This window comes from Felis catus, chromosome D3, assembly GCF_018350175.1.
Source record: "Felis catus isolate Fca126 chromosome D3, F.catus_Fca126_mat1.0, whole genome shotgun sequence".
Classification (NCBI taxonomy): domain Eukaryota; kingdom Metazoa; phylum Chordata; class Mammalia; order Carnivora; family Felidae; genus Felis; species Felis catus.
Window position 1 is genome coordinate 81360038 of NC_058379.1, and position 15108 is coordinate 81375145.

The 15108-nt window shown below is 37.8% G+C and overlaps 1 long non-coding RNA gene across 3 annotated transcripts in view; it reads right to left on the minus strand.

The window, feature by feature from the left end:
• Positions 1–15108, minus strand: part of LOC109493502 — a 36858-nt gene that overhangs the window by 3814 nt on the left and 17936 nt on the right. For all 3 annotated transcript variants that reach the window (XR_006587596.1, XR_006587597.1, XR_006587595.1), the window contains one exon: positions 4018–4257. This is a non-coding gene — a long non-coding RNA (uncharacterized LOC109493502). The remainder of the gene's footprint in view (positions 1–4017; positions 4258–15108) is intronic.

Below are 15108 nucleotides of genomic sequence, written 5' to 3' on the forward strand. Positions count from 1 at the left end.
AGTTAAAACAAAGCATGTTTGCAGAAGTAAGGTAGAGAAGCCTTTCCTTCCTTCCTTTATTTAATTTATTCTAGCATTGTTTGTATTATCAAAACTGTAGAAAAATAAACAAAAGATAATGTATATATTGAGATAGATATTGCTATATGGAGAACATACAATATATTTTATATATGAGTTTATTTCATACACAAGGGTTTAGGCTTCTAATTTTCAAATGTTAATTTGTGACATGTTCAGTCATGTTTCAGATGAGCCTGGTTGAAGCATAAAAAGAATACATTTTACATAGTTTATGATTAAAAGCGACAACACTAATGAAATTTTGATATCGGTAATAAAAAAGGAATTGGTATCTTGGAACCCAAGATATCTGACACTAATTACTGGTGGCATTAATTCTTCTGTCAGATTATCCTAATTATGTAGTTATGGTATAAAGTACACCCTCAGAGGCTGAAAAGAAAGATAAATGTCCTTTGTCATTGACATAACATCCTATAATAATTTGTTCATTTTACTTCAAAATATGCCTCAAATATGACAAATGTATATCATTTTTTAGTTGGTCCTAGTCCTGCATACTTGCATTTTGCATAGTTCTGCCTCTGTTTACATATGATTTCTGCCATGTATGGTCTAAATGGATTAAAATCATAATTTATTTACCACATCTCTTCTTTTTCTATGCTCACTTAATAGGAATATTTAGACCGCATTGAACAATTATATAAATTGAAACATGAAATTTTGGATTTCAAAAATAACTTAGTAGAAGCCAGAATGCAGATTAACTCATGGATTGAAAATAAAACAAATGCTGAATTTATAGGTGGCAACATTGGAATCTGACTATAGTTTTGCCACAAACTCACTATCGAGCTGTGAGATGGTCATTTAACCTCTCCAAACCTTGATTCATTCACACCATGAAGACAGTCCAGTAAATTATTCCTATGGTTCCTCTGAGCTCTTCAATTTGATAATCTTATGAAAGGTCAGTGAAATGGCATCCATCTAATATAAGGTGCACAATTACATTGACAATGCTTTGTGGTGTACTTCAGTATCCTTGACCTGGGTCGTAACTTTGGAACATTTTAGAATAATGTTAAGAGCTCTGAGATGGAAGCAGATTCGGAGGCACAATCGCAGTTGGATAAAATGATCTTAAAGAGGGAATGGGGGTGGAATTAGTTGGTCTTTATAGTCAAACAATTTTTTCCTGTTATGGTACCTAACATTGATGCATCTTTGTGGATATGGACAGTCAGCCCTGGTTTCTTAAATGAGTGTGAGTTGCAGAACAAAATTTTTTTTTTTCTGCTTGAGATTGCATTGTTTAGTGTCTGGTCTGCCTACTTCCTGATAGACTCCATCCCCAACATAGTCTAGATGAGTCATGGAACACTTAAGCCTCCTCCTAGTAAGGACAACTGGAATGAGGACAAGCCAGAGAAGGTGCTCTGTTAAGAATGAATGAAGAAAGGGGCACTTTGTTTGGGAGTGTGTTCATTGTGTCACAATATCTCCTGCCTCTCTGGAAGGAATGGATAATGTGTGGCTCCCGAGGGAAAACCAAAACCAATAGGTGGGAATTACAAGGAAGAAGGTTTATGGCCCAAATGGGAAGGGCCTTTCTTGAGGGCTGAGCTGTGCCACCATGGAGCCTGGCTGTTTTCTAAAGGGGCGGACCACCAACACAAGGGCTTCCCCGGTGGGTGCTGATTGGTGTCACTAATGCTGTGGGAAGCGCTCCTTGACGGTCTTTTTCAAATTTCAGATTATTTGATTCTAATCCTTTACCGATGTTACTGTGATTTACATTCAGTCTCTATGGATGCCTGACTAATGAGAATGTTGGTTTGAGTTGAGGTAGAAACGTAAGTCGGTCAGTCTAGAATTCGAATTGATGTTGTCAACACTGGAAGATCTCGGCTTCCAAAGATGTCTCTGAATGTGGACGAGGGAAAAAGGGTAGGCACTTACAGAAAGCGTACAATTATAATACATGTTGTGCTTGTTATAGAGTGATCACAAAAGGAAGAAAGTAGGAATTCCCTATGATGCTTTAGTTGTTTTTTTTTTCCCCCAAGTGAGTCTTGGACGATGTGTCTAGGCATAGGTTCCAGGGCTTTCAGTTGCAGCTCGTGCACACGGCGGCACTTCTCCCTCTTGTTCTCATAGAACCTGCTTTCCAAAATGGCTAGGGAAAGTAGCCTTGCCTATTCATAGCCTCACATCCAGCCCTTAGAATGCTTCACATTTGGGTACAGTTTTTGTCTAAACACAATTTTTCACATTTTGCTTCCTGCATTCTTTCCCATAGGTTACCACGGAAATCACTTAGGAGAAACAGAAACACTTAATAGTTTCAGTGACCGTGAAAGAGACTGCTGTGGTCTGCCTCTGCCCCAGCTCAGACTTGACGGGTGTCACGAGGGTGTCACTTGCACATGGGCGGCTTTGGGAATGACTGATGTCTTTGACCCCCTCAAGGGCTAACTTGTCTGGCGTAATTGCAGGAGGAGGCCCTGTGGCCTCCAAGATCATCGATAAGGTCGTGCTAGAGGTCACTGAGGGTGGTTCAGAGTGAACATTTACCAACCAAACAAGCAAAGTGGAAAATCCTGAAATCTTCAAGGTGGACTGGCCTTTCCTCCCCTTAGTCTTACACAAGGAAACTAAGATGATTCTCTTCTTTGGCAGACTCTCCACCGCTTAAGGAAGGGATAATGAATTTATACTCAAATAACTGATTCTTTAAATTAGCTGGATTGTGCGAACTGGAAGAAAGCATTTAACATAGTTGCAACTGAAACAGATAAACCATACTTCTTAGCAATGTTTTTCTTTCAGCTATCTCATGTAGAATACCCAACCCATTCTTCCTCGGTTTGGCTTACACTGATTAAACAAATTACAGCATGTCGTTAATTGTACTTATTTTTTTTAAGTTTATTTATTCATTTTTGAGAGAGAGAGAGAAAGAGAGAGAGCACAAGTAAGGGAGGGGCAGAGAGAGAGAGACACAGAATCCGAAGCAGGCTCCAGGTTCTGAGCTGTCAGCACAGAGCCCAACGTGGGGCTTGAATTCACATGTCGTGAGATCATGACCTGAGCCGAAGTCTGTCACTTAACCGACTAAGCCACCCAGGTGCCCCACCAATAGTTGTACTTATTAAAAAATTATGATCAACACCATTTCTTTTCTTTGATAGCCTTCAACTTACTCAGAACCTCGTTTATAGGTTGCTAAAACTCAGAATGCCTTTTTTTCAAAGAAACAATGTTGTTCAGTGTGATTATATTACCAAGGTAGTTCTTCAAAACTTGTTTCCCTCACCTGCAGGTGAACTATGGTATCAGTGAGGAGCTAACCTTCGCTGGGCATGGGTACGTACCCGGCACAGAGAAAAACTCTGAGAGGAAGGAATTATTTTCTCCACTTAAAATGTTTTTACATGTTTACTTATTTTTGAGAGAGAGAGAGAGAGAGAGAGAGACAGAGACAGAGGGGGACAGAGGATCCGAAGCAGGCTCTGTGCTGACAGCAGAGAGCCCGATGCAGGGCTCCAATTCACAAACCGTGAGATCAAGTCGAAGTCAGACCCTTAAACGACTGAGCCATATTTTCTGCATTTTACAGATGGGAAACTGAGGCTTAGGCTTAGTAATTTAACACACAAGTGAAAAGTGACAGACTGGATTTTCAGACCCAGAGAGTTTGATACAAGACCTCAGCCCTTGACCATGATAAACCCTGCCCTATTTATTTACTGCTTTGTGTTGTGGGACTCAGAACTGGGGCCTCTGTGGCACAAAATGAAGCAGAAAGGAAAAAAAAAGAAGTCGTATTCCTCCTTTCCTTCATGCAGGAATGGGCACAGTTTACAAATAACATTTATGGAAGATTTGCAAGCTTCCAAAGAAGTTTCATACTTGAAATCATTTCATGGGCAAGTGTGCTTTATTTTATGTGTATTCTTTTCTTCTGTGTGTAACTGCAGTTCTTACCTCTCACTTCCTCTTCATCACGCTCTTCTTTCTTCTGGCATTTAGGGGCTCATTGCCGCAAGTCCCTCTCCAGAATGGAATGGAAAGAGCCCTGGATTTGGTGTCGGGAGATCTCAGTTGAAATCCTGATTCTGTGCACCTAGAAGCTGACGGGCTTGGGGGGAAGGCATCTGCCTCTCAGAGTTCAGTCTCCTTCCTGTGCAGAATGCACATTCCAAGTTGGCCTCCTTCACTAGGCTGCTGGGAGATTCAAAAGGAAGGGCTTGATAAGCTGTTAGCTTTAAACTCAACACCTAATAAACAAATAATCCAGTCAAGAAGTGGGCAAAAGACATGAACAGACACTTTTCCAAAGAAGACATCCAGATGGCTAACAGACCTATGAAAAGATGCTCAACATCACTCCTCATCAGGGAAATACAAATCAAAACCACAATGAGATACCACCTCACACCTGTCAGAATGGCTAAAATGAACAACTCAGGTGTTGGACAACAACAGATGTTGGGGAGAATGCAGAGAAATGGGAACACTTTTGCACTGCTGGTGGGAATGCAAACTGGTGCAGCCACTCCGGAAAACAGTTTGGAGGTTCCTCAAAAAATTAAAAACAGAACTACCCTATGACCCAGCAATTGCACTAGTAGGTATTTATCCAAAGGATACAAAAGTGCTGATTTGAAGGGGCACACACACCCCAATGTTTATACCAGCACTATCAACAATAGCCAAATTATGGAAAGAGCCCAAACGTCCATTGACTAATAAGTGGATTAAGAAGATGTGGTATATGTAGAATATATACTGTACAGAATGGAATACTACTAGGCAATCAAAAAGAATGAAATCTTGCCATTTGCAACAGCGTGGATGGAACTAGAATATATTATGCTAAGCAATAATAAGTCAGTTAGAGAAAGACAAGTATCATATGATTTTACTCATATGTGGAATTTAAGAACCAAAACAGATGAACATAGGGGAAGGGATGGAAAAATAAGACTAAAACAGAGAGGAAGGCAAGCCATAAATCCAGAGAACAAACTGAGGATTGCTGGCGGGGTGTTGGGTAGGGGGATGGGCTAAATGGACGATGGGCATTAAGGAGGGCACTTGGGATGAACACTGGGTATTATATGTAAGTGATGAACCACTAAATTACTCCTGAAATCATTATTACACTATATGTTAACTAACCTGGATTAAAATTAAAAATAAATAAATAAATAAATAAATAAATAAATAAATAAATAATTCTATTGTAAATAATAAAAAAAAAATTACAGGCTGCCAAAATGCACAGCTATCTGGGACCCTGCACAAGGGCCCCAAAGAATGCTCTTTGGGTCATGCTTTCTTTTGTTGTGTCTCTCCCTACTTCTCTCTCTGCTTATTTCTTCTCCATGTTGTCTGCAGGCTTGATTATCTAATGCCAATTCCTTACTTACCCTAGTGGTGTCATTTTGCAGTCATTCTGAATTTCTAGTTTTGTCTGGTGGGAATGATTCAGAGAAACAGTTTTGAGCACTTTTCTCAGATTTTTAAAATTCGAATTATATCTCTCTTTTTAAGTGAGTTGAGGACACATTCCAACTCACAACTAGTTCAATCCCTTTGTTTATGACAGAACATTATTTTTTTCATTTTGCCATTTACCTTTAAACTTGCTGATATAATAAATCTAATATTAACCACTTCCCTTAACTCATTTGATGGGTAACTTTGAATCAGGTGAGTCATTCCCGTGATGCGGATTCATTGTAATGAGATTGTTTCCCAATCTCCACTACCTCACAATTTAGATTTTAATTGCTTTAGGTTGGATATAGCAATTATATTTTCACAGGACTGAATAAAATTCTGCAACATATAACCACTGAGGAAATATTGGTGATGCTGCGCTATTAAAAGTTTACTGTTTGTTGCGTAGAGTGTTTTCCAGTGAGTCACTTTGCACAACCCATGTGGGTTGGTTCACGCTAATAACACATTCCCAGAGTTTGTTGTAAATAGCTTCCATTGTCTCAGCTGACCTTTGAGTCCTCATAGTTTCCATATGAAGTGCTGTTGGAGGCAGCCAAAGAGGTACAAGAAGACAATTAATGCCAGAGAAGCCAAGGAAATAAAAAATAAAAGGTGGGGAGCAAAGCCTACAGTATGTTGGAACATTTTAACTATGGGGTTTTTTCATTTTAATGCTGCGGAGTTTTCTTCCTTTTCAACTTTCATATCCTCACCCCTAATCAGTTATGCAGGGGAAAGAAAGAAAAGAGAAGAGAAAAGAAAGAAGAGAAGAAAAAAAAAGATGAGAAAAAAGAAAAGGAAAAAGAAAAGAAAAAATGTAATTGGGAGAAAGAGGGACTCACACAGTTTTGTGAACTGTTTTCTACGAACATAACATTCTAACATTCTAGGAGCCTAATCTTTAGTTCAAACAGAATGTACAGAGGCTGAGTATTAAGCCATTGTATCTCTAATGGAAACAAGACAATCAGTTCCCCCTCCCTTTTCTTGCCAGGGATATGCTTCTGGAGGGTGTAGCAGCCAGTTCTGCTGAGGGAGCCCTCTGGTTATGGAATGCCAACCCTTCCTCTCCCAACAAATGGAATCAAGAAGCTTAAGTGGCCATTTTTTTAATATGGTGACTTTGGTTCTGCTCATGAAAAAGTGTTTGTGATAAAAAGAAGAGACATCTAAATCATTTTAGTATCTCTCTCATAAATGAATTTGCTGAATGCGTGGATTTGTCCACAAATGGTTCCATTGATTATACTTTCTAAATTCTACATTGGCTTATATCATCACTTACCTGACAAGGTGTCCTGGTTCATTGATGTTTTTTTCTCTTCAAATTCAAACCATTTTGACTTTTTTCACTAGACTTGCATTTCGATATTGATTGGATAATGGGGGGCTGTAATTGTGTCTTTTCTGTACACTCATTATTTTATACCTCAAATTCCTCTGCCTTCTCCCTCCAAACTACGTCATTGCAACCCTCACACACACACATTTCCATACTCTTCGTCTCATGAGACTCTTCGCCATTTTCTGCTCTTCCATTTTTAGTCTGTCAGCATGTTTCTTTCTGTTTTCTTTTGGGGAAGTAAATTTTTTCTGGGTTTACTAGAGTATTACTAATTCCCTTATAGCTTAACTCTCTCCCCAAACTGATACTAATTGATGTCAAACATAATATGAGAATAAGACATTTTTCTTTCCACTATCATGTGCGAGAGCTTAACTTTAATCATAAAATCATTACTGAATATAGAAGTAGTTTGACACCTTTGATTAATATATTTTATTTTAAACAGGATAACATCCATTTGATAGAAGGAAACACAATGCAGTCAAAATTAGATCGCGGGGAGCGTGGATGGCTCAGTCAGTTAAGCGTCTGGCTCTTGGTTTCCACTCGGGTCATGATCTCACAGTTTTGTGAGTTCAATCCCCCCATCGGGATCCGTGCTGACAGGGCAGAGTCTGCTTGAGATTCTCTGTCTCCTTCTCTCTCTGCCCCTCCCCCACTTGGCTGTCGCTATCTCTCTCAAAAATAAATAAATTTGTTTTAAAAATTAGATCGCAATTTCTATTTCCTGGAAAGAGATATAAATAGATAAGCATGTTGCATATAGGACACACCAAGAATCATATACAGAAACTACCACGCATGGGTACACTAAATTTCTTAACATCCAAAGATGGCAATTGTAAATAGAATTATGTGAACCCCAGCTGCCTCATGAGGACAAGTCAAAATAAAACAGAAAGTCATCTACCCATTAAGAGGAGAAAATATCTGTGTAAAAGAAAAAAGAATACATCCATAAATCAATTACTAGTTTTTTTAAATTAGAAACCTAAATATTATTTACAATTACTTTTAACAAGCATTTGTTTTTGAAAATAAGTGCTTTGAAAAAACTAACAATGGTTTCTGGTAGATAAGATGGATTGAAGAAAAATGCCTTTACATCAACTAAAGAAGGTCTGTTTCAAAAGAGTCTGGAATGTGTGTGGAATATACACAGACAGGCAAAAGTGACCATGGAGCTCCATGATAGCACAAACAATGGGTTCAGAGGAATTCCTTACTTCATACTTGATGAAAATATTTCATTTCTCTTCATCAAAATTTATATCTTCTATGCTTCACCTTGGAAAGCTATACTCAGATCTATACATGAATTGACAATATTCATGAAGTTGAGTCAATAAGCCAGCCACCACCTGTAGCTTGAACATTAGGGAACATGGCGCCACCCAAAGATTTCTCCTTCCACCTTCAACATAGCAACAAGGAGACTCCATTGCACAAGAAAACCTCAGCTCCCTCACACAGCTCTCCTTCTAGAATGCCTGAGGGCTGTTCCCTGTGCAACTCTGTTCTAGCAGATAGGTACTGCTGTTTTAAGAAAAATTTGGCATGAGATTAAAGATAAAATTTGAAATGAAATGTCTTATGAATTAATCTCCTTGATCTTGACATTGAAAAATTAAGAACAAGGAATGAAGGGAGAAAATCTGTCAAAATGATGAATAAATCATTAAGTTGAACACTTAAAATAAGCTTCACCTGGCTCTATCTTAGACCAAGACATCTAGGCCAAAGGATCAGGAGTAAACACTTGTAAATAATTTTATGGGAGTAATTAAAATTTCAGAGCAGAAAACCATATACTTCCATGTGGAGAATAATATTTGAGAAATATAATTTAACAAGTGTTCTATTTAGGAAATGTTTCTAAACAAAGAACCATGAAAGCTATGGACTATAACTTGTACAATATCTTATTTTTCCTGATTGAAATATATATAATTTTCTAGAAAAGAGCCCTCCCTCTACCCCTATAACTATTCTACAAAAAAAATTTTTTTTTCGAGAGAGAGAGCACAAATGAGCAAGGTGGCAGAAAGAGAGAGAGAGAGAGAGAGAGAGAGAGAGAGAGAGAGAGAGAAAGTGGGGCTTACTCCAAGCAGGGCTTGTGTTTACCTGAAGCAGGGCTAGAGCTCACCCAATGGATGCAGGACTCGAACTCATGAACCGTGAGATCATGATCTGAGCCAAAGTCAGATGTTTAACTGACTGAGCCACCCAGGCACACCAACAAATATTTTTTAAAAGGAGTTACTTTCCTTATGATAATATTGTCTCTCTTTCATTAATTTGTACCACATTTAAATTAGTTTAGATATTATATACATTAGCTTGTTCTTCTTTATCAGGCACAAACTGCCCTAAATCTGGCCACTTGAAGCCCCCTCAAGGCAGATCCCAAGTTAATGCGACATGTTTTCATCATGTTTGGAGCACTTCCTTACTCCTTGGTCCTACAAGATATCCCAGGACTACTCTGTACTTTCTCTGTCTAATTTCCCAAATCAACCAATTCTTTGAGAAGCTCTAGTTCCTTTTATTAGAGAATGGTATTTAGAAAACAAGATTTGGGTGCCAGAAGTGCTCCTTGCTTTATGGGTATCTTCATTTCTAAGACATTTCGGTAGGCAGAGAGAGAAAAGTACCATGAAGTGATATGATATATAACAAATGTAATAACAAATATAATTAATAGCGTATCGTATCATGTCATATCATAATGTGTATTTACACTGGTAGCCACGTGTCAAATCCAGCCCTGCAGGGTTTGTCTTCACCCTGCTCCATGTTTTATTTGCAAATCGCTCTCCCACAGTGAAAGACCTGCTTCTCAGAAACATCAATATATTTACTTACTTCCTACAATACATACAAAAATGTTTTAGAATCAGTTTGAAACTCTTGTTAACAGGCTGAACGTTACTTAGGAAGTGACATTTCGTGAGTTCTTACTGACCCCTAGTGTTTTTCTTTGCTGCTTCTGTAGTTTCTCGAATGGTTCTCCATCAAGGATTGCCGGTTCTACCTCCGGTTTTTTCACCCTCAACATTAATGGCATTTTCTGCCAGATGAATTTTTGTTGTGGTTGACTGCCCTGCACATTGAGAGCTACATAGATTTAGTAGCATCCGTCGCCTGTACATAATCGAATAGCACCACTTCCTCCCAAGTTGTGACAGTAAAAAATGTCTTCAGACATTGCTAACAACCCCTACTGTTCTTAATTTTCTAGTTGACCACAATACTATCTTTGCCTCAGAGAAGGAATGGAAATCCTGCCAAGTTTGAGGATTCAAAAAAAAAAAAAAAAAAGGAATAAAGAGATTAAGATCGTTGAGGGCAAAGCCCTCAACTCAGGAATGAGGATTTTAGAGGCTAGGCTGATCCAATAAGGGGCTTTTCTTGACTAGAACATGCTATCTGTAGATTGACCTGGGAAGAGTTAGATACTATGACCAGATTCCCTGAGCATTATGATCCTACACTGTATAAAGTATATGGAGCTGATTAACTAAGTGAACTGGCAATTTGACATCATCTTGGCTTCATGAAGAACTAAGAAATAAGCATTTTAGGATCCTGGATGCCTTTATTGATAGGCCCTCTGTGTTGATGTGGGTCTCAGTTGGTTGATCAGGGTCTCAGTTGGTTCCAAATTCCATCACTTGTCCTGGGTATCTATGTAGGAGGGAAGTCATAGAGAATATTTGCTCTGAATTACCCCTTTTCCTCCAAATAGCTTCCTCCAAATAGCTTCATTGGGAGTCATGGGTAAACCCCTTTCTGTCTGGGGCAATCTCCTATAGGATATGGGAATTGCAGACCCACACCTTCATAAATATTGCCCCATGTTCAAATGCTTAAATCCTCCCTCTATATTGCTCTTGCAAATCTCTGCCAGGTTTTTCAAAAATCTATCCCTATTAAATTTTATATTTTTGGATTTGATATATTCTGAATGTATTATCTTACCTACAGAAGAGGAACATATTTCCTCTTAGATTCTTGTCATCTACGAATTCAAACAACTGGTCATCACTGCCTTTGGTAGTCATTAAACAACATATCCGATGGCTCTGTTTGCCCTTTAGGGGGATACCAGTAGCCCTTAAAAACCCTGTGGCCAAAAACTTCAGCTATGGCCAGAAATTTATATTAATGAACAATACGTTTGGGTTAATGCCTGAGAAGATTTGTTAAAATTAAAACGTAATATCTTTTAGTGGTAATCAATTAAGTTTTGAAGGTAGGAGGACCAGGGATTGAAGCCAGGCTCCAGTGCCATGGGAATTTGGAGACTTACTTTGCCTCTCTGGCTCTCTGCTTCTCCAGTGAAAATAGGAAAGACTAGTGCCAGCTTTGGAGCACTGTTGTAAGGATTAACATGGTGGCACGTATAATGTACCTATCACTGTCCCAATACACGGTTGACCCTCAATGAACGCTTGTTCTTTACTAAGTTTTTCCAACATTCCCTTCTGGCAGGAAATAACCTGAATAACTACGTGTGCCTGCTTTTTCCAAAGTACTTCTGGTTTAACACCTGCATAGAACCAGGAGTTCCTAATTTTATATCCTTCTTAGACTTCTCTAAAGAGTTCTCCCATCAAATGTTAACTGTCACCATATTCACTCTAGGGGAATGCTTTTTTTTTTTTTTTTTTTTGAGAATGGTAGGGCAGGAGGCTATCATACTAAAACACACCAGTCTTTTTATTTGATGCAAAACTAAACACACACACACACACACACACACACACACACAGATCCACACATACCCTCCAATACATCTTAAGGCTACTTTCCCACAAAGTGAGGTAGCGCATTTACTAGTTTGAATTATTTTTCTGGAACAAGACTGACCCCTAGAGGACAGGTGTTGAACTTAAACTACCAAGAGCCAATGTCAGCTACTAGTAAGTTACAGAGTATGGAGGTGATAGAAGGAGACAGACAGATGCTGGAATTGGCAGGGTAAGAGTGAGGATCTTACTTCCGCACTAACTAATGAGAAAAATTTCATATCTCCTTGATCTCCAGTGTATACTTTTTACAAACTTATTGGCATGTTCTGTACAATAAGCTGCATCTTAACAATATTTGTTCTTCAAATCCATGAGCATGGAATGTCTTTCCATTTTTCTGTGTCATCTTCAATTCCTTTCACCAGTGTTTTATAGTTTTCAGAGTACAGGTCTTTCACCTCGGTTAGTCTTATTTCTAGGTATCTTATTGGTTTTGGTGCAGTTGTAAATGGGATCAATTCCTTAATTTCTCTTTCTGTTGCTTCATTATTGGAGTATAGACATGGATGAGAATTCTGTATGTTGATTTGGTATGCTGTGACTTTCCTGAATTCGTGTATCAGTTCGGCCAATTTTCTGGTGGAGTCTTTGGGTTCTCTACACACAGTATCATGTCATCTGTAACTCGTGAAATTTTACTTCTCCCTTGGTGATTTGGATGCCTTTTATTTCTTTTTGTTGTCTGATCGCTGTAGCTAGCACTTCCAGTACTATGTTAAATAACAGTTGTGAAGGGTGCCTGGGTGGCTCAGTTGGTTGAGGGCCGACTTCAGCTCAGGTCATAATCTCACGGTCCGTGAGTTCGAGCCCCGCGTCGGGCTCTGTGCTGACAGCTCAGAGCCTGGAGCCTGTTTCAGATTCTGTGTCTCCCTCTCTCTCTGACCCTCCCCCGTTCATGCTTTGTCTCTCTCTGTCTCAAAAATAAATAAACGTAAAAAAAAAAAAACAGTTGTGAGAGCGGACATCCCTGTCTTGTTCCTGACTGTAGAGGAAAAACTCTCAGTTTTTCCCCACTGAGGATGATATTAGCTGCGGGCTTTTCATCTATGACTTTTTTATGTTGAGGTATGTTCCCTGTAAACCTAAACCTACTTTGTTGAGGTGTTGTTTTTTTTTTTATCATGAATGGATGTTTTACTTTGTTAAATGCTTTTTCTCCATCTCCTGAAATGATCATATCGTTCTTATCCTTTCTTTTATTAATGTTGTGTATCATGTTGCTGATTTAAAATAATTGAACCACACTTGCAACCCAGGAATAAATCCCACTTCATTGTGGTGAGTGATTTTTAAAAATATATTGTTGGATTCAGTTTGTTAGTATTTTATTGAGAGTTGTACATCCATGTTCATCAGGGAGATTGGCCTGTAGTTCTATTTTTTAGTGGAATCATCATCTAGTTTTTGTATCAGGGTAATGTTGGCCTTGTGGAATGAGTTTGGAAATTTTTCTTCCTTTTCTGGTTTTTAGAATAGTTTGAGAACAATAAGTATTAACTCTTCTTTAAATGTTTGGTAGAATTCACCTTTGAAGCCATCTGGCCCTGGACTCTTGTCTGTTAGGAGTTTTTTGAATAGTGATTCAATTTTTTTGATGGTTATTGATCTGTTCAAGTTTTCTATTTCTTCCTGTTTCAGTTTTGGTAGTTTATAGTTTTGGGGATTTATTCATTTCTTTCAGATTGTCCAATTTGTTGGCATATAGTTTTTCATAATGTTCTCTTATAATTGTATTTCTGTGGTGTTGATTGTTATTTCTCCTTTCTCATTTGTGACTTTGTGTGCATCCTTTCTCTTTTATTTTTAATAAGTCTGGTTAGAAGTTTATCAATTTTATTAATTTTTTCAAAGCACCAGCTCCTGGTTTTATTGATCTGTTCTATTGGGGTTTTTGCTTTGTTTTATTTTATTTTATTTTTTATTTTCTATATCATTTATTTTTGTTTAATATTCATTATTTCCTCCCTCCTGCTGGATTTAGGCTTAATTTGTTGTTCCTCATCTAGTTCCGCTAGGTGTAAGCTTAGGCTTTTTATTGAAATTTTCTTGCTTCTTGAGGTGGGTCTGTATTGCTCTATACTTCTCTCTTAAGACTCCTTTTGCTGCATCCCAAAGGTTTTGGACCATTGTGTTTTCATTTTTCATTCATTTCCATGTATTTTTTAAAATGTCTTCTTTGATTTCCTGGTTGACCTATTTGTTGTTTAGTAGCATGTTTTTCAACCTCCATGTATTTGTGATCTTTCCAAATTTTCTTGTGGTTGACTTCAAGTTTCATAACGTTGTGTTCAGAAAAGATGCATGGTATGATTTCAATCTTTCTGTATTTGTTGAGGCCTGATTTGTGACCTAGTATTGGTCTATTCTAGAGAATGTCCCACGTGCGCTTGAAAAGAATGTGTATTCTGTTGTTTTAGGATGGAATGTTCTGTATATGTCTGTTAAGTCCATCTGGTCCAGTATGTCATTCAAAGCCGTTGTTTCTTTGTTGATTTTCTATTAGATAATCTGTCCATTGATGTCAGTGGGATGTTAAAGTCCTCTACTATTATTGTATTATTATCAATTAGTTCCTTTATGTCTGTTATTAATTGTTTTATATATTTGGGTGCTTTCATTTTGGGTGCATAAATATTTCCAATTGTTAGATCTTTTGTTGGATTGTCCCCTTTATTATGATATAGTGCCCTTCTTTATCTCTTACAGTTTTTGTTTTAAAATCAGGTTTGTCTGATATGTATATTGCTATTCCAACTTTTTTTGACATCCATTTACCTGATAAATATTACTCTATCCCCACACTTTCAATCTTCAGGTGTCTTTAAGTCTAAAATGAGCCTCTTGTAGGCAGAATGTAGATGGGTCTTGATTTTTTATTCATTCTGACATCCTATGTCTTTTGACCGGAGCATTTAGTCCATTTACATTTGGAGTAATTATTAATAGAGTAATTTGGAGTAATAATTAATATGTATTTATTGCCATTTTGTTACTTGTTTTGTCACCGTTTTTGGAGATTTTCTCTGATCCTTTCTTGTCTCTGTCACTTTCAGTTTCTCCTTTCCACTCTAAGAGGCCCCTTTAATATTTCTTGTAGGGATGGTTTAGTGGTCATGAACTCCTTTAGATATTCCATGCTCATGGATTAGAAGAATAAATATTGTTAAAATGTCTATACTATCCAAAGCAATCTACACATTTAATGTAACTCCTATCAAAATACCAGTAGCATTTTTCACAGAGCTAGAACAAATAACACTAAATTTGTATGGAACCACAAAAACCCTAAATAGCCAAAGCATCCTTGAAAAAAAAAAGCAAAGCTGGAGGCATCACAGTTCTGGACTTCAAGGTATATTACAAAGCTATAGCAATCAAAACAGTATGGTACTAGCACAAAGATAG